Below are 25,611 nucleotides of genomic sequence, written 5' to 3'. Positions count from 1 at the left end.
GCATTCTCAGTCTTGTCATATGTGAAGGGGTCAATTTATTTACGCGGACCAGTTAAGGTTTTGTATTTACATGCTCCTTCACTTGTCGCCTGAGACCGTGCTGTATTTGAGACAAGTCTGTAGATACTGCTTTGCTTGGAGTTTCCTGTTTGCAGGGATGACTGTTTTTCGTGAAGATTAAATTTTTTTAAACTTATAATTAACATGGGAAGTAACGATTATCATCTTAGACTTTCAGAAATTGCTTCCAGCATACCTTTTGATCAGGCACAAACTTCTGTAATTGGGACATTTATTGTAAATTTTGATACAGATGGCAGAATGTATGTGTAAGATATTTTTTACATTCTTTGGTATCTCTTAGTGCTTTTTAATGCTATAATGGTTAGTACTTTCTAATCTTGGTATAAAATTGTATAGTAAATGATATCATTTTCTGCCAGGTTGGAAGCACACAAAGCTCCTAAAATTCTTGTCATTGAACAGAGCAACTCTGAAGAAAAAAAAGATTCTTCTCTTTCCTCAATACAATCACACGTCCTTGCATTTTCCTTTAGATGGCCATTTTTTGATAGGTACTTTAATTTCAGTCTCATGAGATCTGCTATTACTTTCTTTCCTTCTTTCCTTCTTTCCTTCTTTCCTTCTTTCCTTCTTTCCTTCTTTCCTTCTTTCCTTCTTTCCTTCTTTCCTTCTTTCCTTCTTTCCTTCTTTCCTTCTTTCTTTCTTTTCCTTTCTTTCTTTTCCTTTCTTTCTTTTCCTTTCTTTCTTTCTTTTCCTTTCTTTCTTTCTTTTCCTTTCTTTCTTTCTTTCTTTCTTTCTTTCTTTCTTTCTTTCTTTCTTTCATGTATGAAATAGACAAACTGGTCAGTTTTATATATCTAGCTGTCAAATTTTACCCAGTCAAAATTGCTGAACACTGTAAATATACTGGCATGGGATTTTCAAGGAACTGAGTGTTACATAGAAAGGAAGAGGGATTTAATGAGAGACTTTTTACAGGAGTAGCTTTCCAATTTTAGTTTTGTCACTTGTGGTAATATGGCGGGGTATATTTAGATTTCTCTCAATGCAGAAATGATGTATAGCTTTTCTATATCCACTTTAAGCGCTGAAAGCTTTGCCTAAGTAGAGTACTTCTACTTGAAAAAGGCACTAAGAAATTCATTACGGTTTGTGTATGCTATAGCAAGCAGTCAGGAATGGTGTGGAAGGGAAAAGAGTATCTCAGTATTCCTAGATTTCAGGAATAGGTCTTAGAATTTGCTTTTAGATTCATCAGTCACAGTAACTTTAAAATGAGTGCTAAAGAATAATACTAATTAGGCATTCTGTTGTGACTGTTACGTAACTCAAATAGCAGCATTGTCAGCAAACTAAATAGGAGATAGTAAGTCAGTGTTTAGTATTATGAGGTGGTTTGCAAAAAGCAGACTTGGGGTTGTACAAAAGAATGAAATACCTGCTGTTTTAAATCTAGCCAGTGATTCAGCTTTCCTTTTTTTTTTTTTTTTTTTTTTTCAGATTGCCCTTTATTTCTACATTTGAATAAAGCAGGAACCAAAACTACACAAGCCAAAGAGTAGGAATCCCTCTTCATCCTCTGCTGTGTGTGCTAAGCCACTAGAGGCCTGTATAAACTGCTCTCATACAGCAGATACCAGTACATGGCATATGTTAACACTTTCACCAGACATTTTTTCCGCAGATACCTAGCATCAAAAGCAAAGTTGCTGGTTACTTGTTCTTTACTAAAAAGTGAGACTGCTGTTATTTAGGAGATGCATGCAATTTCAGTATTGTTTGGGGATTTTTGCCCTACTTCATCCACACCCCAGTCCTGTATGGTGTCCAACATAGTTCCTTCCTCCTTACCCTCCTAACTGTTACGGCAGCTGGGGAAGAACAACTCGGGAGATGCACAATTTGGGCAAAGTCAGATTTGCGTGCTTCTCTGCATTTCATATTTTCTGTAAGCTGAGGAAATCAGATTTGTTGCTTTTGTGTTTCTATTAGATTAGTAATGGTAGTGTTCAATGCAACTGTAGGGTTAAAAGATAAACTAAACAGGATTACTTTAAGGCAGGAGCAGACATAGATTGATGGTGTATATAAACTAGCTTTATAAGTGTTATGCAAGTTCGCAAGTGTGGAGGCTCCAAGGCTTTGGCTGGAGGATAGTCAGCAACTGCGGGACCTGGGCTGGAGATGCGCTATACATGTTTGAGTGTCAGTCTCAGAAATTTAAAATCGACCAACCACAGCATTCTTGATGGACATTAAGCAATGAGGTCAAGTATACTTACACTGTTCCATTGTTGATTTTCAGTTTTTCAAACCGACAAGGCAGACAATTTGTAAAAGAGCACAGCTGAAACATTTGCATATTGGATTTCCTTCAAAATGAACTTCCGTTACTAAGCTCCTTGAAAATTCTTATTTAAAAGGATTTTCTAGCTGAATCAGTATAAGGTCATACAATCAAAATGTAGTCTCCCTACAGTATGTTAATTTTTTAATAAGCTATCGTTAAAGCAGCATAGATTTATATATCATGCGATGTTGGGCCAGTTACAGCAAGAGGCTTTTTGTCTTACTGCCGACAACAGTTGTGCAAATATTGACTGAGTTTAATTTTCTGAAATGTGTGTGTGCACTTATGTAAAATCATGCTGAAATGTAATGAAGTACACTTCAAAGGTCTTCTGAAATGATAAACATCTGGTCAAGACTAAGTTTTACTGAGTGTCGGTAGACCAAGGCGGTGTCTCCGAAATGCAGAGGATAGGCACTTCATTTGCATTTTGGATATCAAGGGGACTAATACAGTATAGATCCATGAATCATCATGTTTTACTTGTTTATAAGATCATAACAATTTTTTAACCTTTTACTTTTTAACAAATTGGGAAAAATATATAGATACCGGCTGTTCAAGTCAAAGATACGTAATGCCGTCAGTATCTTAATAGGAGCTTGCTTAGGTTGTAATTCTGTGTAATAGCAGTTGGCATGGCATGGTCAACATAACAATATTTTTATGAAAAATCTAAATTTTACATACTCTGTGAGTTGTTTATTTGTTTAATCCTCGTTTTCTTTGCAAAAGGCCTTAAATGAAGCTAATTAATGAATATACGCTGGCAATTTGGCAGCCTAAAGCAAAAATCCATATTCAAAAATATTCCTATATTATCAGTGATTTAATAAATAGGAGCAAAGAGGAAGAGCTATTTCTCTTGGTAATCAACTACACCGAGAGCTTCAGTACAAGTGAAGAAATCTGATGATATAGAAAAGGATTGCACAAGAGTGCTTCGCGTGTAAATTCCATTCCAACGAGCTTCACTTCACTTGTTGTTTAAGCCGCTGTGCATTGATAGAACCATATGTCTACCATTGCACAATTTTAGCTTACATTTCATAAGCTCAGATGGTTTTTGGTTGGTGATTGATAATATGTATTAAAACATTGCATGTTTGTATCTTCCTTTAGGAAATGGATACCTGAAATGCAGAGAATGTAGATACAAAATACTAAACATAGTTTGTTTGCAAATAATTTGGTTAAATGTAATAAATTACTATGTAAATTCTGAAAGCATTGCTACTTAAAAGGTGATTATTATTCATCCAGGTTCTTTAAATTCATTCATAGAAGTGACTATTCACACTGTTTATCAGCTTGTTTTTAAATATATCAGTAGCTATACATAGTCTGTACTTTCCTAAGAGAAGATTTACAGCTTCAAATGTCTTTTGCTTACATGCTGTGACATCCTTCTCCATAAGCTTAGCTGCACAGTAGTCCCCCAACCCCCCCCCCCCCCCCCCCCCCCCCCCCCAAAAAAGAAAAAAGTGGTGGTGGGGATTAATTTTGCAGTAGAGTTCCAAAATGTAAAAAAGTAAAGAGTTTTGCAAAAATCAACTCCAATGTTTATACCTGAGTGTGTGATATCTTCCTTCCTGAAAAATTCCTTCTTGTCAGCCAAATGAAAATAATGGAATTTTAGGCACTTTGATATATTATACCACAGGACATGCCATAATATAGTATTGTTGCCCTGCGCTGTACTTCTTCACAGTTAAATGCAATGAAGTTATTTGAGTTTTTCAATAATCTTCTAATTGGTAGAATCACTGCATCTGTATATAAATTAATTTGTTGCTTGTAGACAATCAAAATGGATGTCCTGGTTAAGCCTGCCGAACTGCTCACATATTGTTGCAGTCAGATAATACGTACTTTTTCTCCAAGTGGTTTGTTAGATGTGGTAATGCAAGTGTGTTGCTCTTTCTTTTACAATTCTAGTGTTCTGGAAATTTCATATCTGTAAGTCAGAGTTCAGTAAGCAATGTGTAAAATCTGACTTTTTAGATGGCAGAACTGGCTGATGAATATTGTCAGTGCCATCCTGAATGAAACAAACGTAGGTCAGGTCCTAAACTGGTGAAAAGGTATATATATGTCTCTTGTAAATGTACTCAATCTCGCTTCAATTTAATTGTCTCAGGTTGGCTCGTGCACTGTTTTTACCCAAAAGCATGGCCTTTTGTTACCTGTCTTAATACACTGAGAGGAAGTGCAGAGACATTGTACTAACAATATCGTAGGCTTTCTGATCTTTAGAAAAATAATTGTTTTCTCAGTTTGAATTTAGTAATTACACTTGTTTTACAATGCTGATTGAAATAAAAAATTCTAAACTGCATTCGTGAACTATCGATTGGCTGTGTTCTTTTATAAAGCTTTCCCCCCCAAAACCTGAAATTCATGTATGAGGAATAAAGAGACTGCCATTTATGTGACTTTTTCTCTCCTCTCCTCTCCTCTCCTCTCCTCTCCTCTCCTCTCCTCCCCTCCCCTCCCCTCCCCTCCCCTCCCTCTTTTTTTTTTTTTCTTGTAATTTTTGCATTTAAGAAAGAGGAAAAGTGCATGCTTGATAAAAGTGAAGCATATATGCTTTATTAAAGCTAAGGAACAACGCTTTTTACTTTATTTAAAAAAAAAAAAAAACAACAAAAAAAACAAAACCAAACACCAAAACGGATGAATTTGATCTTATTAACATTCACAAAAATACGTGGGTACTATACATACGTACTTCTATACTCTCTACCTTCCTTTTTTCTCCCTTATTCCACAGGAAGAAAGGGTTAATGAGACAGGGTTAATGTTTATCGTGATTTCTAGCATAGGTACAGAGATACGATTATTTTATCTGTGTTCATCTGCATAATTAAACTTCTGTGAATCACACTTATATTTTCATATATATATATATATTTTACTGTTCATAAAGGAAGGAATTTTCTTCCTATCTGGTATTTACTGTAAACAGGGGTGTGTTTTTTTAAAAGGCAGTTTGTAAATGTAGAACCAGAAATTTCCTGCCTAGGTTTTCAATGCTGTAAACATATCTGCATCATTTACTTATCTCCTATACTATACTATTTTTTATTTTTTTTAACACGTGTACTGTGTATGAATTTGGCTGTTTTTTATTAATAAGCAAACATATATTTTGTGTGCAAGAATAATTTAATTTTAAAAGCATTGTCTCTGGTCACTGCTTATTTTGTCTGCTTATGTGTAGATAATAGTCATTAGTTTAGTGTGAAGTACATGCAGTGAGAGGTTTCTAAAACACTATTCTGAAAGTAGGACAGGAAGTTACTTATTTATTTATTTTTGTTTGGGATGACAGTGTCTTAGAAAGCTGCTTAACTGCTGCCCACTGCAGCTGTCCTTCCCTGAAAGATTAGGTTTCAGGAGCAATGATGGATGTTGAATGCCTGTAGCCAATTGTGGGGTTTGCTCTGAGGTCAGTGGTACTGATGGAGGATAGGAATTTACAGCCTTATATCTCTACACCAACATAACCAGTAGCATTTCTCAAGAAAAAAAAATAAAAACAAAATTAGGCAGATTCGCTGCTGAGCTAATATTGCAGTGTAGTTCAGAAAGCGATTTGCATTAGTGAGAAAGAATCAGTGTATTTTTGAACAATAAGGACAGTTTTAGTCACAAGAATGCTTTCTTGTTTGACAAAAACACACAAATAGCAATAAAACAGTATGTTACTCTATTTAGAACTTTATACATTTTGTTTTAATCTTCATTAAGAAATTTGGAATTTACACAGTTGATTTATTACTTCTATTGTTTCAGATATGCTTAGAGTTTTTAACAGCTTACCCAGCACGCATGTATCCTCCTTTTTCATCTAAAAATAGTGTGTGTGTTTTTGTGGAACAAAATACTAGTTGTTTCCAGCAAATGTAACCAAGGCAGAATGGATATTCATCGGTGATGAAAGCACAGGCATGGTATGTAGTGTTATTTTGTTTAGTTTGGATATCACAATATATATTGCTGATAAGGAGGATAGTTTGGATAGCTCTGACCTAGGCTTTTAGAAATGTTTGTTAAGACCTTGTTGTATTTATGTACTGCCTACCTTCCTCCAAACTGCTGCTGGAGTTTGTACGTGAGTTATGGTGATACAATTAACTTTTACAAAATTAATGTTGGTAAAGAAAGGTGCACAACAGTACATTCTGTTTTATTGTTATGCTTGCAAACCTTTTTTGAATTGTTTGTATTAATTTCTGTCTTAATGATATAGGTGGATTTTTCTGCCAGGCTTTAGAACAGCTGTCCTAATAGGCTCAAAGCCATCAGTGGCTGTTGAGAAAGATTTTCTTTGGCGGTTGCATTGTGTGGATCAAACCCATTGTGCCTCTGCTTAAATGACAGCAGCTTTAATTCAGGTAATCTTAGCAGTGGTAAATTCAAATATAGAGAAGAAAGCTTAATAAAACATCTGTTGTGTTGATTTATACCATCTCATAAATTAGGGAAAAAGAAGAATTTTGATGAGGAGGAATATGTATCCAGCAAGAATCACTTTTGAACAGTTATGCATTGAGGAAATGGAATTTTGCCAAATGCCTGTGCATTCTACTTACTGGCAGCATGCCATCAACTTTATTTGGAAAACTGTCACTGCTTAAGTAATAAATATTCACTATTTACCAATTTATTTTACTATAAATAACAGATGGGCTCTGAATATATTTTTTTTTCATTTTTCGCCTATTTTGCAAAGAATGGGAGTTTCTCAAATTAACATTAAGTGCATCAATTGTCTATTCTTGATTAACGTAAGTTTCGAAATAGCAAAATCATTTTGCTCACCTTGCGTTTGGAGATTTGGGTATTTTTGGATGTTGTTTTTGTTTAATGTGAGGAGTCTTGAGTTTTTCTTTTATACCTGGCATGTGGAAGAAAATAAAAAAGCATTAAGTTAAATAAATATTTGTTTTAGGTGGCATTTGTGATACTCTAATGCAATTTTTTGTTAAAAGAGAACTGCCCATTTTAGTTGTTGCTGAGTCAAATCTGTAGAATTTACACCTGTTTCCCATTTAACATTTTCAAAAGCTGCCTTAAATGGTTACTTGAAGTTTCAGCATATTGACTAAATAAAAATGTTAATTTAAATACATTACAAACAGCAGGTAATGAAGAGCGCATAGTACCTTGTAATGCTAACAGGTGATAGTAAGTGGCTGCAGGATTCCTACCTTTGTAAGAATCCTAACATGCCATGGATTTTGTTTTGCATGTTTACGGTGACTCATTTAAAAATGGGGTGTTCAGACTTTTGCAGCAGTACTTCAGTTAGTTTGGAGATTTCTAGACAGTTTGGGGCTAAATGGAGTGAATGTATATACATAAAAAGGAAATGTTTATTCTCAAGCTTGTTGGCGGCATTTGATGGAACAGGTGCGTGTCCTTCATTAATGTAATCCCTAAAAGGACATTTGCTAGGACTGTATCCCTGCCTGATTTATTCATAGGATTGGTTTATTAATCTAGTGCACAAGGGTAATCTTATTCCAAAGGTATTAGAACACATGAAAATAACTGTTGGGCTTTTTGGAGATGAGGATTTCTCTATCTTTGAGCAAGTCTAATTTATAATATCAGTATGCCTTTTTCCTTTCTAGAGGGAACTACATAACTCATGAAAGATGCAATGGCCTTAAAACTGTGTTATTTCATCTTTGCTGATCTCTGCAGCAGTCTGAGGTGGAGGTGGGTAGGAGGAGGGATTAATAAAGAAATTAAAAGAGACTGTGAGTTATATGGAAAAGGAGGGTGTGATGGGGTTTTCCCTTGTGAATTGAATGAGTTACTGGAAGTGCTTTTACATTGACCAGTACTTTGCATTCTTTTAATAGATTAATTCTTAAACAGTGTTATTGGTAGGTGTGCTGCATTCTCATCTCTTTTGTTGTCATTTGTGTAAGAATGTGAGTAGATTGTCATTTTGATGTAAAATCTGTGCTTTCCTGGGTTAAATTCATATTAGAGGTGCCGTTCAAAAAATTAGATGGAGATATTTTCAGCAGCTTGTATCAGTGGTTCCTGTTGCTCAGATAATGATGTTAATACCTATTTCACAGTATGAAAGAACACTTGAGGGTGCTGAGGAGCTCTGGGGTATGAAGAAACCTGAGTTCACCCACTTGAAAAAGCAGAGTGCAATTTTGCAACCTCGTAAGTTTCCCACTAGAGCAAAATTACCCGTTTGATTACAGTGACTGGGGATGCCATTCTCTTCTTCTTTCCCCAAGTTGTTCTCTATCCTGTTTTTTTCACTGATGGGAGCATTTCAGCTGGTGATCCTTCCTCCATGTGAAAAATGACAGTAAATCAAGGAGAAATACTTGGTGACTTGCTGTCTTTGTGTGCTCCTGAAGAAATACTGATACCTACTTCATTTCAACTCTTCCATACTGTAAATCACTCTTAAATGAGTCCTTTGGTATCTTTCAAAGGTAACTCTCTATTGCGGATTTGTTTCTCATTGTTAGATCATAGCTAACATTGTGAACTCCCAAAAACTAGGTTGTCCTTATTTTAGAATTTCACTTAAATTAGCAATATTAGAGCTCTGTATGTTCTAGATATCCCCGCAAAGCTATCTTCCTTAAGATCTCAGAGGCTTCACTTACATTTTCGTGTATCTTCTATGCTTGTCCTTTTTGCATTGACTTCCATTTTGTTTGACTAAGCACAGATACCTATAAATTAATCTCTCAATGTAGACTTTTCTATCTATTAGTATGCTTCAGATACCAAATATATACTTGTACACCTCCTGCCTTCATTGAGGTATCTGAAAACTCTGGGCTCTCTAATATTTTAAAAAGTTTTATGTGTGTTCTTTTATGTCTTGGATAAGATACAGTATTGCCCTTTGGTTCTCTGTCAAATCTTTGCTTTCTCAACCACTTCCCATTTTTCACATGTGAAGGCTCTACACATTAAAAGAAGGAACACAATAGGAGAAATAAACCTGCTTGACATAACGGTTTCTCTTGGGTTCTTGTGTCTGGAAGACTCCAGTGTAACAAAAAATAAATACCTCTCTCCAGTGCCATTTTTGTGTTTGAGTCTCTAGGTGCAGAGATAGCAGATTTAAATTTAGCTGTGCATGCTGGCTCTCTTCTGTCCAGGTACTGCTTTCCAAGTCTTCGTACTATTCAGATGAATTCAATTTCTTAACATCTACCTCGGTCCGAGAGAGTTTTACTGAGACACATCCTGATCATTTATTCTTATAGACAACCGACCATACGAAAGAGCTCCAAGTTCATGTTTCTGTTAGAAGCATCTTGAGTTTAAGATCCCAATCTTTCAAGCTTCCTCTTAAATGTCAGATTCTCCAAGCAAAACCAGGGCTGGGTAATTTTGGGGGGAGAATACAAGCCTTCTGTGTTTTTTTTTTTTTTTTTTCAAACATTAGATTTTATTAATAGACACTGTTTGTTAGACATTGGTGCACTCCCTGTGTATTTCTTAGTATGCTGTATTACTTCTCTGTTTTTAATATGTTTGAGAATTTTAAGGCAGGTCTTCGCTGTGCTTCCTTCACCGGTGTAGTTATTATTCCACCTACTGAGTTTCTGAGGTTTTATTAGTGGTTAACAATGGCTGTTATTCTTGACTTTTGCCTATACACATACAGCAAGAAGCAGGATTTTACCCAGCTTTTGTATTTGCAAGTTTTATCTTTTCTAGTGTAGGGTAGATGACTGCTTCAGCTGAAGCTATTGTTTTATTACTGGGTTTTTGATGTTGGTTGCAGTTGCATTTAATTAGTAATTTCAATATTGCCTCATGGCAGCATTCGGGGATGAACTAAAAGTTTTAACTGCTAGAGAAAAATTAGAGGAGTACCACACCCTTGATGTAGATATTTAATTGTGAATTTGGTTGACCTTTGCTAATGGCTGAAGGTAATACTGAAGTTGTGTAGCTTGTCTGAGTCTGTGCAGAGTCTGAAGCTTCTTTCAACATTAGTTTTTTGACTATTTGGACATTACTTTCAATACATGAACATTTTCAGAGTCCTGTTCTTACAAAGATCAGTTTTCAGAAATGTTTCTCACGGAGACTTTGTACATAAGAACGTGTGGCAAATGTTATCAGTGTTTTGCCTGCATTCTGTTTCCAAATAGCTCAAATACTTAGTGGATTAACATTTTGATTTTTCTGTTCTTAGTTTTCTCATAAACTGTTTCCTTTTTCTGCCTTCAAACTAGATGAAAGGAGTAACATTCAGATTTTCTTGTCTTTGTAATCTTCCTCTGTTTTGATATAATGCTGGTGTTCTTTCTATTTTTATGAGATTAGGAGAAAGACAGGAGGTCTATCTCAAATAATTCTTCCTTACAGTGTTCCCTTGAAGATACTAGAATACTCCTTAGAAAACCTGGAGTCTTCCTTTGAAGTAATGTGAATACATCTTTTAGGTTCAGCAATTCTCTTTCAGATTTTGACTGTGAAAATAGACTATTTTCTGATGTTTCTTAACCGACAATATAGGTAAAGCTTATCCTCAAAATATTGTGGCTTTCTTATAACTTTATCTGAACTATATCTTCTCTGGATATTTTACTAAATTGTAAGGCGTGTTTACATTAAAATTTGTAGCTGTGTGAGGGCTTGGTATCTGACTGCTAATCAAATAAGTAATAATTAAACTAGCATCAGTGGAGTGATCTGATGTTTATTTGCTTCAGTGACAATCTGGAATCACTTCATGTTCTCAGATGGCTAAAATTTTAGATCTGAGGTGGAATATACAATATTTAATCAGGCAGTTTTCATAGATATCTGTATGCTTCTTTATAGGGTGTCTAGGCATGGGACTGGAGGTGTACAAAATACATTTTGCATTACTATTTTTTACTTGAGCTACCAGAAATAGTTTTAGATCTTCCTTTTTAGGATGACTCAAAGGTATGAAGAAATTGTACACTTATGCATCACAAATTCACTGTCCAGACAGAGATTACAGAGATGTGCAGAATGATGAAAACTAGTCCAGTCAGCTGTACTTTGCAAAACTCCCATAACTATTTGATTCTTTATATGTGAGAGAATCCTTATGGGCATCTTCCGTGATTCACAGCCCTGAATTTATCCCTGTTTGGTCTCACTGCCTAACACAGTATGAATAATACAGGAAAAAAAAACGATTGTAGAACACTGATTTCCACTTTTCCCTGTTATCCTTCATGAAGTATCTGGAAATTTAACTTAAAAAAAAAAAAAATTCTTCATAGACATATAGCTAAAAATAACTATAGGTGTTGAGAGTCATGTAATCACATCCCCTGAATAACTTTAAAAATAGGGAACATTCCTGTCTGCTGTTAATGTTAAGCACACCAAATCAGACAGGAAATTTAAATGGCTTTTAAAAGTGTTTAGAAGATAATTTTCTGTTGTAGATTAATGAAGGACTATTTTTAAATGAGCTTCATTATGGAAGGACAGTCCTTGTGTATAAGGACTCCTTGGTAATAAGAACTGTTTGCTGTATGTGGCTCACTTTATTCATGCAAATACTCCCACGGTATCAAATGGATTTAATTGCATATCAGGTTGGCAGAAGCTAGTTCGTCCTGTCATCCTAGATGGTAAAAATCTGTATGAAAACATAATCAAGGACAGAAAAGATAAAGGAAATTAATGCTTGAATTGAAAATAAATAAATAAAAAATGCTTAATTTAAGATTGTATTCAGCAGAGAAGTTAGGGTCAGAAATACCTGTTAACCACATAGGTAATTTCACCACTATGTAACATCATTGAAATCCATACACCTGTATGTGGGTTTAAAAATAAGCATGTACTTGGTTTAAAAACAAAGTATGCAATAAACTGTTCTTTGAATTTGTGCATTGTGGAGGGGAAGAAAATAATAATAATAAAATAATAATAAAATTATAAAATATAATAATAATAATAATGATAATGATAATAATAATAATAAAAATACTGAGTAAAGCAGAGAATTTTACCTTTTTCTCCAGAATGTTCAAATCAATATTACTAGCACAGCTGACTCAAGAAATGGAAGTTTACTGCTTTGCTGCATTTATGGGAAGAATGGAAGTAATACACTGTTTTCTATTTGATTTTTTTTTCAGTTAGCATTCTGAACAAGCAAATACGAGCATCTCCAAACTGCTGAAATATGAAATAAAAACAGACTATATTTCCTTTTGCACACATTGTGGAACACTTGCATTTGGCTTCAGAAAAAATACTAATAAATAAGAGGTTAATAATAAGAAAGAATCTGGTCTATATGTATAATGATTTCAGTGCGAGAACACGCGTTCTTATAATCTTACATGATGCAAGAAAACTGTTACAGGCACAACTGTGTCAAAAGTTTCTGGCTTTATCCAAACCACAATGCAGGGCTGAAATGCTGAGGCCAGTCAAGCCAAGAGGTTCTTCTCACTTACTGATGCTCACAAGATAATTTAGTGAATATCTGTTTTGTTATTCATCTAAATATTAGCCCAGATATGTGTAAAGTTTTAGAGGTACGTGGTAGGATAAACATAACTTTTTTTTGAGTTTATTGTAATCACTTCTTGGCTGGTATTTCATTGTCACACTTACTCATTTGCAAGATGAATATAACAAAATACTCATCTAGACTGTTAAAGGTGAAATTCTTAAAGTCTTGTGAGGGAAAAATGAAAATTCTTAAGATAACATTTTTACTAGCAGTGATTTCCCTCTTGGAGGAACTGCAGAACAGTATTATAATAGGTTATGCAGAGGATGAAGGGATCAGTAGAAGACAGTTCGTACTGAGTAACTGAAGAAGTAACAATTAATCCTTTTCACTGGTCCTGTGATGTTTCTTATTGCTTTGTAGTTTTTCATCTATTCCAAAATCTTTATTTATGCCTTGTGGTTGTTCACAACTGTGCTGAACTGGAAATGGATAAATAATTTAAATAAAATATTTAAGCAACTTTTGTTTGCCCTTCAAAAAATCTCTTTGCAAGTACTGAAAAAAGTGGTCAAATTAATGTTCAGTATATGTCAGTGGAATCAAAAGTGGATGGTAATTGACATTTCATTGTAAATTAAGAAATGTAAGTAATTCACTTTCTGTGGCTTTCAGTCTGACATTGTTGCGTATCAATGCCGTACTCTTTATTTAAAAAAGAGCTTTAGGTCCTCAGTTCTTCAGCTTCAGTGTTATCTTTTAGAGTTTCTAGCTTTTTTCCTCAAAAAAGCTTTTATTCTTCTTACGATGCAGCACTTCTGTGATCTCTATTCTTTTCCTTTAAGGTGAATGCCTTTTCTACTTTATTATTAAGGTGAATGAGTCCTTCCTTCCGAAGGACTTAGGAAGTCTTACCTGTTCTTCGGAAAAAATGTAAAAGTACGAAGTTTTCTCTAGGTAATTAGAAGAGTCATTTTAAATCGGTACCGTTGTAACAGCTAGTGTTGCTGAGGTGGACTGATACATGTACAGCATAGGTTTGCTTTTTAGTTTTATTTATTTAATTTAATTGAGTGACATAAACCATACGAGGACAAAGTTTTCCAATTTTCTGTTTGTCTCTACTTCAGTGCAGTCTTCCATCCCCTACATAGTTGTATGGAATTCCGCGCACAGGAATTCACCTGTAAGGGAATAAGCATATTCTAAAACAAAGTAAACAGATGACTTACTGCATATTTAATAAAAACTAATATTAATAAGTCACAGAAAGGATTATATTAATTATACAAATCAAATAAAGGTAGATGCAGGAGAGTATTGCTTGGGATTGTAACACAATTTTAACACAAGATTTTTCTTGCTTTTTTTGAATAAAAGTTGTCTTAACAATAATGTTGTAACTTATAGGGCATAGAATCTGTTATGTATAGAACCTGTTACTTGCTTTGTATTTTTTTACAGATTAATTTTTTAAAGCAGTAGTTTTCATAGCTAGTACATGCTGATATTTTCTAACACCATTATAACTGAACTAATTTTATTATGTGCAGTTGAAACACACATGATCGGAAGATCATCCTTCAACCTTGGAAGAAAGTACTAATTAGGAACCCTAATTGTAGATAGCATTTACTTTTGCTTAAAAAGTAAAACTGAAACAGAAGCATAAATTAAAATCTAAAAGTCCTGCTGTTGACATCAGTGGGAATTGGAATATGGTAGTATACAGTGCATTGCATTTAAACTAATATGGTCTTTTTATGGTCTTCTAATTTAACCATAAACTTCATCAAGAACAGCCTTCTGCTAAAATATACTTCTGTGGGATGCAAATATTTTTTGTCGATTTTTTTTGTTGTTGTTGTTCTATATACCTTATAGCCTTTAGATTGTACAGACTGTTATTCCTAAAAATATTTTACTATCACTTAACAATCAACTTTCTTTTCATCTTGTACTTCATTGCTTGTTTTACTAGTAATTTTCACACTGTCAATTGCTATTTGTGTAAAAAAACATGATAGTTTCAGCTGCCATTGGCCTTGTGTTTGACATCTTTTTTGTTGTTCTGCTTTTATGACTATGAAAATATGCTGTTCCCTGCAGTCAGATTTTGGCAGGGTCTAGAAGGATTTTTCTCAAAGCAGTTCTATGTTCAGGTAAATTAAAGTCACTCTTAAGAGCTTTGGGGATTACTGGATCAATGCACATCATTTTGCATAACATTTTCATTGCTGGATACTGAAATATATTCAGGAGTTGTCTTACAAGGTGCCAGCAGGACTTTAAGTATGAGTATGTTTTGTTTTGCTTTGTTTTTAATTTTTATTCTCTAACTACTGTTTGTATTCAGTGCACATTATAGCTCTCTGAAGACTGAAAATGCTTTTCATTATTGCCTTTTATCTGTCATGCTGTTTGAATGATTTTACTGGACACTAGTAAAGTTGGAAATTGATACAAGTAAATTACAACTTGTATCTATTTGTGGCTGTCAAAAAAGCACTAAAGGAAAAATAGAATATGGCTTCTATAAAACATAGTTATTTAGAAAGCAATTTTTGCTAAATTAGTATATGTAAATTGTATTTTCTTTGTAACTTTCTCTGTAGGATTGAAATGTTTACAATTGCAGTTGACTCATAAAAATAACGTAGAATGGAGCCACATAGATTCATATTTTTTAATTGATAAATATTTTTCCCTAGGAAGTGAAAAGCATCATGATTACTATGAACAGATGGAAATCTTTTCTTTCTTTTTAGTCCTGAGGACTCATGCAAGCATACAAATGTACACACAGACAGATGCACACACACATTAGTCATGAGAATTTCTTATTGCTTGGGAGGTTGCATGCATTAGATTTTGATGCTATCTCAGCACCACATCCCAGAAAAAAAAAAAAGATATTTTGATTTTTTTATTATTTTTATTAATATTTTTATTTAATTCATGAAACACAGAGTTTCAAGTGCTTTTCAAATACATTCTCATTTAGATTCACCAGGTTAGACAGTCTACTTCTAGATCAAACGTTAGATTGCTCCACTTTTCTGACCATTAGGTGATGTATGATGCATTTTTTATTTTTCTTCTTCCATACCTCCTTTCTTCACTGCTTTACACAAAGGTTTTAATACCAGCACTGTAGTTGTTCAGTATTTTTCATTTTGATGCCTTCAGTATATGTATTTTCTGTGATAGCTGTGGGCCCACACTGTAACGTACAGAGTTCTTTGCATCAAAATGAATGAACTTGGTCCTTTCTAGCATACGTCCAGAAGTTTTGTCTAAATTTGATTTAGAAGTCTTTGCTGGAGGGACGCAGAATTGCCTAATTCTTTAGAAGAGCCAAACTTTGAGAGAAACTGCCACTAATTGATAGTGTTAGGTCTAGCCAGCACAAAGTGTTTGTATGATCGTGTGTAAGAGGAGAGATAATAAAGTGTTTTGCTGGTGCTACTAACCCTTTCTGCACATGAACTGCCACTTTTACTACGCACAGGATAGATTTTTAGTAGATAATCTAGATTCAGAAACTTCAAATAATTAGGTATCTGTATGTATTCATTAATCAAATGAATTTTGAGCACTCCATGAGCACAGGTAGGAATTCTGACAATACTTTTCATGCAGGAAAAGGCAGTTAAGACCAAACCTCAAAATTTCTTAATATAAGAATTATATATTATATATATATATATATAAATATAATTCTTATATAATATTTAATTTAAAGTTTTTAATTTAATTTAAAATATTTAATATTATTTTATTATATTCTTCCATATAAATGATTTAGTTCAGGGGCATTTTTCTTGGTAAACATACAGCTTTTTAGTTTATTCAGTGATCCAGTGTTGGAGCAACAGTCGGTAGACTGTGGATCTTAAGTCTCTTTTGTTCTGAATTTGGACTGAACAGTTTTGGTGCTTAAATTACCTGTTGGAAGTTACAGGATTTAAAACTAGAATTCGTAATGAAGCACTAAGAGTTTTAAACAGAAGTGTTCCCCGACTAATGAGACGCTTCAGATTTCTTTAATTTCATAGAATCACAGAATATCCCGAGTTGGAAGGGACCCATAAGGATCATCTAGTCCAACTCCTGGCACCACACAGGTCTACCCAAAAGTTTAGACCATGTGACTAAGTGCACAGTCCAATCTCTTCTTAAATTCAGACAGGCTTGGTGCAGTGACTACTTCCCTGGGGAGCCTATTCCAGAGTGCAACCACCCTCTCGGTGAAGAACCTCTTCCTGATGTCTAGCCTAAACTTCCCCCGCCTCAGCTTAACACCATTCCCACGGGTCCTGTCACTGGTGATAAAAGAGGATAGGTCACCTGCCTCTCCATTCCCCCTTCGCGAGGAAGTTGTAGACTGCGATGAGGTCTCCCCTCAGCCTCCTCTTCTCCAGGCTGAACAGGCCAAGTGACCTCAGCTGCTCCTCATATGTCTTCCCCTCTAGGCCCATGGCCATCTTTGTAGCCCTTCTCTGGACACTCTCCAGCAGTTTCACATCCTTTTTGTACTGTGGTGCCCAGAACTGCACACAGTACTCGAGGTGAGGCCGCACCAGCTCAGAGTAGAGCGGGACAATCACTTCCCTCGACCGACTAGCAATGCCGTACTTGATGCACCCCAGGATACGGTTGGCCCTCCTGGCTGCCAGGGCACACTGCTGGCTCATATTCAACTTGCTGTCAACCACAACCCCCAGATCCCTCTCTGCGGGGCTGCTCTCCAGTGTCTCATTGCCCAGTCTGTACGTATAGCCAGGGTTGCCCCGTCCCACGTGCAGGACCCGAGAATTGCTTTTGTTAAACTTCATGTGGTTGGTGATCACCCAGCTCTCTAATCTGTCCAGATCTCTCTGCAAAGCCTTTCCACCCTCATCCGAGTCCACAACTCCTCCAAGTTTCGTGTCATCAACAATTTTGCTCAGAACGCCTTCTAGTCCTACATCCAAATCATTTATAAAAACACTGAAGAGGACTGGCCCTAAAATGGAGACTTGAGGGACCCCACTAGTGACCATCTGCCAGCCAGATGTGGCCGTGTTTACTATGACCCTTTGAGCCCTGCCCGTCAGCCAATTGCTCACCATCGCATGATGTTTTTGTTTAGTTGTATGCTGGACATTTTGTCCAGTAGGATCCTATGGGAAACCGTGTCAAAAGCTTTGCTGAAGTCCAAAAAGATCACATCAGCTGGTTTCCCTTGGTCGACTAGATGGGTGATCTTATTATAAAAGGAAATCAAATTTGTTAGGCAGGACCTACCCCTCATGAACCCATGTTGGCTGGGACCAATGACTGCATTGTCCCCCAGGTGCGCTTCAGTAACTTCAAGGATCATCCTCTCCATAATTTTACCAGGCACTGACACGAGACTGACAGGCCTGTAATTGCTAGGGTCTTCTTTCTTGCCCTTCTTGAAAATTGGCACAATATTTGCCAGCTTTCAGTCCAATGGGACCTCTCCAGATTCCCAAGATCATTGAAAAATGATTGAGAGAGCTCCCACGATGACGTCAGCCAGCTCTTTAAGCACCCTGGGATGAATCCCATCTGGACCCATGGACTTGTATGGATCCAGGTGGAGCAGCCAATCCCGCACACGTTCAGGGTCGGTTGGGAGTTTGTCATTCCCACCGTCATGGTCCTTCAGCTCATGGTACCCTGGGTCCTGAAGCCCATCATCAGTGTTGAAGACAGAGGCGAAGAAGGCGTTAAACATCCCTGCTTTGCCTATGTCATTGTCTGTGAGGAGACCCTCCCCATCTAGTAGCAGACCTATGTTTTCTTTGGTTCTCCTTTTTCTGTTCACATATCTAAAAAACCCTTTTTTAATGTCTCCCACAGACATGGCCAGCTTCAACTCTAGTTGGGCTTTGGCCACACAAATTTTCTCCCTACAAACACAAACAGCATCCCTGTATTCCTTCCTCATCACCTGACCCTCCTTCCAGCAGCCGTACACTTTCTTTTTTCGCCTAAGCTCCAGTAGAAGATCCCTGGTCAGCCAGGCTGGTCTTCAGCCCTGCTTGCCTGACTTCTGTCTTCTGATTTCTTAGTGAAGATTTTCCCGTCTCTGAATTACATCACTGGTGGGATAGACTTCTGCAGCTTTGTTTTACATTTGTTATTCGCCTTTCTTTCCTTTTCTGACTTCTTGTATATGGAGTTTTAACTCATATATATATATATTTAAAGTGTTTAAATGTTGCCATCATAAAAAATAATTGTCTCAGTAGAAAGCAGATATGTCTGTGACACAGACACAGCTTTGTATTTATAAAAAAGTAAAATATTTACTTGCATTTTAGAGTGTAATTGTGCAAAAATTTGAAACACGTCTGGAACAAGCTACTCAAGACTAGGTTGCTCCTTCACTGTTTTTTTTTTCTTTCTTGTTTTGATTAAAAATTTTCAGAATGCATGATGAATGGATAAAGTAATTATCATGCCTAATGATAATTTAAGCTTACTCCTTTTATGGTCACACTAATTCCATTTCGATGAGGAATCAATACAGAATGTACAAAAACATCCTGAAAAGATAAATACTTTTAAGAGTCTTTGCAAATTGCATGGGATGTCTGAAATTTAATTTCTCACCTCCAATCCTGTTTTAAGTGGTTATTAGACAGAGTGAGCATATGCTGCTTTACTGTACAATTAACCTTCAGCTATTGTATGATTATTAAAAGCAGAACTTGTTTGGATATAATTAATATGCGTGGCTGGTAGATCTGAAATGAACCAGGTATAGCAGTTACAGCTGGACATTGGTGTTCAAAAGTACTTTGCCTTGTAAGCCTGACCTACTGTATACCTTTAGTTCTTTCTGGGAGACTTCTGCTAATGTTCCTTAGCTTGTTTAATACAGAAAAGTTTTCACAAGGAACTCTTGAAAGGTGAGATAAGTTCAAACCAGAATATTACTGTAAATTTTCTTATGTTTACCTGAATTAAATTCTTATATATGTTGAGCTTTACAGCCTGATTTACAGTTTATATATATATTTAAATTTATTTTTTCAATTGACAATAAGGCTATTTTTGTGAGGAATATATTTGCACCTGTACTATTTTAATAACAACCTATTCAACTGGCATTATTTGAATACACTAGATCATAATTCAGATGATGTTCTGGATCTGAAATCTTTGAGTAAATATTTTAATGTACAAAGTAGCATTGAATATAATAAGTAAACTTAAAATTACTAGGTAATCTGTTTCCAGTGTTTGACTTACCATCCTCCTATTTCTGATCTAGGACAATGTGTTCTTTATATTTCAAATACCTGGCATTTTAATTAATCTTTTGAATGTTTTCTCTGTTTTTTGGTGGTAGAATAAATGTAACTTCTCATACAGAAGATGTTCTGACAGTCCCCAAACCATGTTTAATTTAACTGCTGAGTATGCAATGTAAGAAGGCATCTGTTTTCATGAGGCATGCTATTTGTGCTCTTTCTTTTCTCCTGTTACTTTAATGAGCATTAAATTAATTAGAAGAAGTGAAAAAGATTGCTCTAAATAGACAAGAAGAAGTGCAGCAATCACGGGTAGCCTTCTTTTATATAATGAAGCATGCATTGCAATTTTAGCATAGTTTCACATGCAGTCTGATAAAAGGCAAGGGGATATTTCGTGGTTCTGCTACGTAAAAAGTAAGATGTACTGCAGATTCTGTGGTAATCTGTGGCGAGTGTTTTCACACATTTATGGACCGGGCTAGTTTTATTCCGCTCTGAAGGAGTATTTTCTACTTGTTTCAGAAGCATTATTTCCTGTACATGTTCTGTGACTGACCTCTCTGCTGCCAGAGCCAAACAGGTATAATACTGTTTTCTGTAAAGTTATGCTGTGGAGATCTGTCCATTTGAAATCTGATGGAGACTATCAGCGTATCTTCCGTAGTTCATTAAAAACACCACCAAATCTTCAGTGGATTGTCCTGGTTACAGATGACTTTGATCTAGAGACCTACATGTTAAAGCCCCCGTATCTTATTAACATTCCTAAAACATCTTGTTCTCATACAAAATTGGCTATAAATTAGGGAGGAAATTACAGTTTAAATGTGATTTAAAGAAAGTTAAGTGGGTGACTGAGACAAGCCGTAGCAGCAAGAGGGCTGTATGTCAGCCATTAATCACAGCCTTGGGAAAAAGAAACCTAAAATTGTATAAAAGGTGAGAAACAGTAGATGAAAGGATTACCTAGGGATGCTGTTGTGGTAGCGAAGGAAGAGCTAATCCATGTATAGCCTTAAAGAAAGGCACTTTAAAGTTAACTCTGAGATAAAGTAGAAGGAATGTTTTGAGTATTTCTGAGTTCTATTTGAGATAAAAATCTTCTATATTCTCTGCTAGAAAGTGAAAAGATTAGTTAGTTTGGAAACTTAATGGCCAAGAAGCTAAAGCTTTGCAGCTGGCCACACAGTCTCGTTTCTGTCCTTTGTGCATTTTGGTTTACAGACTTAATGAAGGAGGTCCTCTGGAAAATTGCGTAATCCAGCATCTGATGTCTGTATCATGATTCTACCTGTATACAGCTCTATTTAGTTTTTATATGCTTGACAATTGAGCAAAGTATAGCTTTAGCATAGTTTTATCTGATGTGTGACTTTCTTCAGGAAAAAGGGCATCATCAGCATGATTTCCTGACAAGAATTGCTGTTGGCGAGCTTGCAACACCCTTAGTATAAGCTTCTGCAGTTAAAATTTTTGGACTACATTTGGTAGCTGGTAGTAGGGAGCACTTGCCATCTAACTGTGAGAATGGGTTTGTGTGTTCCTTAAGTGAGATCCAGAAGAGTTTGAGAGGGGCTTATCCTGATTTATTTCAATACAAGGCATTATGAGTGCACCTGTCTGTGTAAAACGTCCAGGAAAAAAAATAAAAATAATAAGAAAAAAATAAGCCACAGCACATAGTGTCAAAGCCAGCATTGAAGTGCAGCTCTTCAAGGAGAGTTTGAAGGAAAAAGCTTTCCTGTTGCCTTCATTTATCTTACTAAGGAATTCCCATGATAACTTATGTGGCTTTTGCCATTGTTCAGTATGCCAAAAATACACACAGAGTGCTTGGGCTTTTTTGGCCTGGTGCTGTAATGTTGCTAAGCTTTGTATGAAGGTATTGACAACAGTTCAGATCCCTGCTGCACTGAAGGGAAGTCTCATGAGGCATATGAGTTGTTCTTTTTTGGAAATGTCAGCGGAGCTTGCTGGTTTTACTCTGAAAAGTTGCATGTGTCAGTAATGATGTAAGATTTTAGATACTCTGCAATTGGCGCAACTTGATAGTAAATGCAAATGTTGCCTTTTTTTTTTTTCTTAAATACTGACCTCAAGTCAGATTAATAATAAAGTTATATTAGAGTATTATTACGTCGTCTGCATTGTGTAGTGTAATTTTGTCTTACTGCTCAAAGTATGGTGACCTTTCTCAACCAAACTAATTTCAGAAATTAAATTTGTTCAGCGAAGTTTCACTACAAGTTTGGCATCGACCATAGTCTATAAACTCTCTATAACTCTCTTTCAGCTAATTGAAGAATGCTACGTTTGCATCATGACAATGCATACTGTGTCATGCCTGGCTTAATTGCCAGTTCTGTAATTATTTTAACGGAAGTATTGTACTTGCATATTTGAAGCAAATTAAAACAAGAAGGAGTTAAGGACATAGTAAAATGAATTGTAGCAGAAATGCTTTGAAACACAGTGTAGTAGAATTGAAAATCGGACAGAAAATACAGGGCATCACCTTGACACTGACCTTTTCTTCTGAGGAGGGGATACCTCTCTCTGTACCATATTCTACGTAGACACAACAGATGGATGTTTCATATAGTTGCTATGCTATGGGGATGGTCATATTTTCTGCTATACAGACTAAAAAGGCTAGAATTCAATTCAGCTTTGTGAACTGTTAGGTTTAGTGCTCTTGAAAACATACTTTTTCAGTTTTTAATAAAAGCTTTTATATTCACGTTCAACAGTCTGACTTTTTTTGAACGTACCTCTCAGCAAATGTTGTTTTTACACTTCTAGGACACATTCTGAATCCCAGTGATTATTTTTGCTGTTTGTTATGTTGAAATGTAAAAAATAGAACTAAAAATCTCTCGCATGTTCTTCCAGTAACACTCTTTCAAGACTTTTGCTTAGCTATGTTTATTCTGTCTTTTTCTTGCGTTTTTACACTGTTGTTTTTCAGCTCAACTGTAATTTTAAACGATCCTTGTTGTTGATTGTGGCAATCACTCACTGCAGCAGAAAACTTTTGTTGTTTTAGGAGACCTGATACCTTTGCAGTCCACTGTGCCTCTGTCACAGAGTGGATCCATAATTGAACAGTCCATCATTTTGTTTTGCTCTTTTGTTTTATTGAAACTGCTGTCTAAACTTATGAAGAGCACAAAATGGATTTAATGTACTATTATTATTGCTATTATTACTAACATTGTAATTGCTGATTAAACATGCCTAAGGTTATTGTACTAGACATTATAGGAGTGTATAAATTTGTAAAAAGCTCCCATTTCTTGCAATTTTAGTCCTATTATTTTAAGTGGATCTCATTCTGATTCAGTTAGATATTCCCTAATTGGACTAGTTTAACACGGTATTCTCAATGAAATATGTTAAGTGGATACTTCTAAAAATGAATATAGTAAGAATGTATCATAGGTACATAAATATATTACCTGTTAATTGTTTGGGCTGTTGGAATATAAATAATTATAATTTCTGTTATTTGTGAAGAGGTCATGTAGGTGAAGATGCTTAATCTCTTAAAATCTAAAATAATAAATATTACAGAATCACAGAGTCAAAAAAACAAGCTAGGTAACTAGTTTCTTCTGTGCTGCATGCACTTGTCTTAACAAGTGATGTCAAACTACTGGTTGTGGAGGTGAAAATGCAGTTATTCAGAATTTCCGTGGAGAAATTCCAAACACCCATGATTACAGTGCTTGACATGGAATGAAAATGAATCTCAGTAGCTATCAAAATACCTAATTGTATCACAAAGTTCTTCACAAAATTGTATATTTATACTGCCTATTTTTTTAGTCAACTTTTTCTCAGGCTGTGACTACCTTATAGTAATATTTCTAATACAATTACTGGATGCTGATCCCAAAGATGGGAAAAGTTTACTCGTAAGTTACTGGAGAAGTTTTCAGATCTTTACCAATGCTATCAGTATTTTGTTTAAACAGCAGCATTTTGTTTTGTTTGATAACAAAACAAACAAACAAACAAAACGAAGAATCACAGTTGCATTGTCTTACTTGCAGAAGCAAATAAGAGAGTGCTTACCAAGTGAAAAACTGATCTGAAAAGTTGTATTGATTTTTGCGGTTGCTGAAGCAGCAGCAATGTGGTCTGTGAGGCTTTTCTTAGGATTCTTGTGTTTTACACCTTTTGATTTTTGCTGTAGGCTTAAATTTTATTGCAGAGATCCCAATCCTGTAATCGTAGTTGCTTTATTTTTAATGACGCTGCCTTGAGTTACTTTGTTATGCAAGAATTCTTAGAATTTTCCTATTACTGTTGACTGAATCTCTTTCCAATACTTGTGTAATGATTTCAGCTATGTAACTGCCTCGATTTGAAGGGCATTGTTTTTTGGAAGCTGTGAACTTTTCAGTGTTCTTTTAGTAATTAATTTGGCTCTGCATGCATGATGTATTTGTTAATAACAAAGTTTTCGTCTGTTCCCAATCTGAAGCTTCAAAGAACTATATAATAAGGCACTAATTAATAAATTCTACGCTGTGGTGGGTAGCAATATGACTTCAGTGACAAAGTCACTGTATGTATTTCCTTATTTAAGTGTTTAGTACTTAAAACTGGGGGGTCTTGCAACATCAGAGGATGTCCTATAAGTGATGCTACTTGGCAAAGGGCATTTGAGTTATTTAAATATCATAGAATCATTAACATTGGAAAAGACTCCAAGATCATTTGGTCCAGCCATAAATATGTCACATGGGCAGTAAATATCATCTGCAAAAAACATTTATATGTGATATCCATATAGCAGAATATTGTAGAACTGTGTAATAAGTTATATTTACCATGGATCTTCGATCAGATCCCATAACAATTGTTTTTTTCCTCCAAGAACTTGCGTTAATAATCATCCATGCCACTGAGCAGCCTCAAACTACTGACATTTCAGCTTACACTAAAAGCATACACTAGAACAGTAGGAATGTTTTTGCTTATTATAGATTGTTTGAATTGTCTGTCAGATATATGTAAATATTTTTGATTGACATTAGAATGCATTGCTGAGGGGGAAGAGAAAAGATTCAGAGAGTTATACAATTGAAGATGGAATGCAGTTATGCGGAGAATATTCAGCTTTCATATAATATTATACGATTTGGTATCATAAGACTATTGGGTGGTTTTTGTTTGTTTTATTTTTCCATTTGTTTGCTTCATTAATTTTTTATTTCATGCAAAATCCTGTTGTTTTCTATTCTCTGGAATTCTGAGGCACTTCAACGGCAATTTCTGTAGGACCTATATGAGGATTTATGGTGTCATTCTATTTTTTTTCCAAAGTGATACTATGCCCCTGAGATTTGCTGTTGTTAGCAGCATATCAAGGAAATTTTTACTGCCTCCCTAGAACATCTATATATGTATACGTATTTATATGAAGATTCTCATTGACTCATTCTAGTTATTTTTTAAGATACTGTAATTATGTGACAGAGTCCTTGGAC

General features: G+C 35.4%; 1 protein-coding gene across 37 annotated transcripts in view; it reads left to right on the top strand.

Annotated features, from left to right (window-relative positions):
• The window catches only part of PTPRD (protein tyrosine phosphatase receptor type D), a 1,327,869-nt gene that overhangs the window by 998,213 nt on the left and 304,045 nt on the right, over window positions 1–25,611 (top strand). The gene's annotated exons all lie outside the window — the stretch shown is intronic.

The sequence above is a fragment of the Anser cygnoides genome, chromosome Z, assembly GCF_040182565.1.
Source record: "Anser cygnoides isolate HZ-2024a breed goose chromosome Z, Taihu_goose_T2T_genome, whole genome shotgun sequence".
NCBI classification, from domain to species: domain Eukaryota; kingdom Metazoa; phylum Chordata; class Aves; order Anseriformes; family Anatidae; genus Anser; species Anser cygnoides.
This window is presented reverse-complemented; position numbering and strand designations above follow the sequence as displayed.